Source organism: Carassius auratus, unplaced genomic scaffold (genome assembly GCF_003368295.1).
Source record: "Carassius auratus strain Wakin unplaced genomic scaffold, ASM336829v1 scaf_tig00217757, whole genome shotgun sequence".
NCBI lineage: Eukaryota > Metazoa > Chordata > Actinopteri > Cypriniformes > Cyprinidae > Carassius > Carassius auratus.
This window is the reverse complement of record NW_020529228.1, coordinates 1-2,345: the sequence shown is the minus strand read 5'-3', so window position 1 is coordinate 2,345 and position 2,345 is coordinate 1.

The following is a 2,345-nucleotide window of genomic DNA, read 5'->3' as shown; positions in this document are numbered from 1 at the left end:
GAAACAAAACTGATTGAATATAATGTACAGATATCTAATCATGATGCATGTTACATATGTATACATAAACATTAAAATACTCCATACTATTGTTTTTATCATATCATATATTTATTCATAACAGCATTATAGTTCTAAATATTGTTTAAGAACATCTTAAGTGTTGAAGAAATGTGCAAGTGATTCATTTGTGATCCCATTTCTTTCTTTTTTTACCCTGGTAGATGTGAATCGCTCCCACCTCTGTCACCTGTACTTGGATTGGCACTTCTTCAAGAAATATAACACCATCCAGGGACTTGAATGGAAGAAAGCTGTATATTGCTTGGAAGGATATGTTCCTTGGTTCTGAAAACAATCATAATATAGAAATGTTATTGATCATATCTCAAGGGAGATCAATGAGAAAACACTGACACAACACCTTGATGGTGTGGTAATCATTCAGACTCATGCTGGCCTTGTATTTTTAAATGGCTGATAACATCTTAGCAATCTAAAGTACAGCTACTTTAGAAATAGTTTGTTTGGCTTTTCATCTTTTGAAGTTGAGCAGTAATGTCATGGAGAGGCTCCATTTGATTGTCAGCAGGATAGCGATTGAAGACTCCAGCTGGAGGTGTATATGGTGTGTGTGCGCTTGAGTTTCTCAAAGCTAAATCTGCTCTGCATCAGATAATGATATACTTTAACCTGTTGAAATTAACATGTTTGTACCTGGTAATATTAATGAACGCACTGCTTTAGCGGTGAGTATAAGTTGCACTTTCTGTGAACAGGGTACAAAACAGAGCTTGAATCTTTTTCAGCATATGGTCAGTGAGGAGATTACATTCAGGACAAAAATTGATCGTCAACCCCAGGAGGTCAAAATAAATATTATATGACCTGGATTTTTCTATTTATTTTAATATGAGGTTTGCAATTTTTGCAACACTGTTACCAAATCTGTGATGTTAAAATACAGTATACACAAACTTGGATTTATCTAGCATTAACTAAACACTGGAATTCAGGATTACTTAGCCTAATTCACTTAGGTGCTGTTTGAGTCAAATTTTAATTTATAGTTATTAGATACATTTATATTTACCATGAATGAAATAAAATAATGTTTTATATTTTATCTATAGAAGTGACTTGTAGAAAAAGAGTTGAAGTATCGCTGTGGTTTCTATTGCACTACACTGCTCCAGCATCTCAAAGTTAATATACAGACATCTGATTCACTTTCCTTCTGACATACAGCATCTACAGCATTATGCTGAGAGGTCACTGTGAAAGCGAAGGACACAGTACCGAGCAGTTTACCTCCACAGAGGTCAGTATGGCCACTTAAATCCAGCTCCTCTGGGTCGTCTTGTAGGTCATCTTGGTCCAAGCTGCCAGAGAACTGGCTCATGACTGACTCCAGTCGCTCCAGTTTAGGAGGCCCTTGACGGCCCCTCAAGACATTTTCACTTCATCTACAAAAACAATGAACATTATTTCACTACAGTATACATTATTACAAGAATAATTGTATTTTAAAAAAAAATAATTTATGAATTGTATAGTGCTTTGTGATAATAATATAATAATAATAATAAGAAAAAATATTTTATTAGTTACACATCTGCATTTGACATTATTTTCGCTGTTGGTAAGCTAATTTAAACACTTTATTTTCCCATGACCATTTACTTAATGCAGACACCCCTTCAAATCATTTAGCTGCATTTCAGTGTTTGTCTGCTCAATTTTTTCCGGTCACTGATAATTGGCCCCATATGCAAAATGCATGAAATATGGATTTAAATCACTTGGCTGGTTGCAGCACTTTGGTATTTATATGAGGGGGAAATCTGTTAATGAGGGGCTCCTCCCCTGTCTCCTGACCGGCTCCAGAGCCAATGGCCAAATGCAAAGTGACAGACAAGTCATCAAAACATGGAGATCTAATGTCTTGTGATCCAGAAAGTGTGACAGACATTGATTTTTTTGCAATCTGACGGTACATGCAATGATAAAAGAAAGGAAAGGTCAGGGTCAAATGGCATGAAAGTGAGGAAATGGCTGGATATCACGCAATGTCATGCCCACAACCCTTTTCCGCAACTAAACAATACAAGTAACTTATTTTATTAACTTTATGCTTGTTAGTGAAAACAGCTGTGCTTATATGAAAGTGCATTCATTTATATTAAACCCTTTCACGTATGAGTTTAAAATATCCTGGCTGAGCCCCAGAGGGGTTTGTTTTAGGCAAACCGTTTTTTAATGAATGTATAGCCTATTTGTTCCCATGGTGACGTGTTATCTTCATGTTGACACAGACTGTATGATACATGGATGGCTTTTATTTT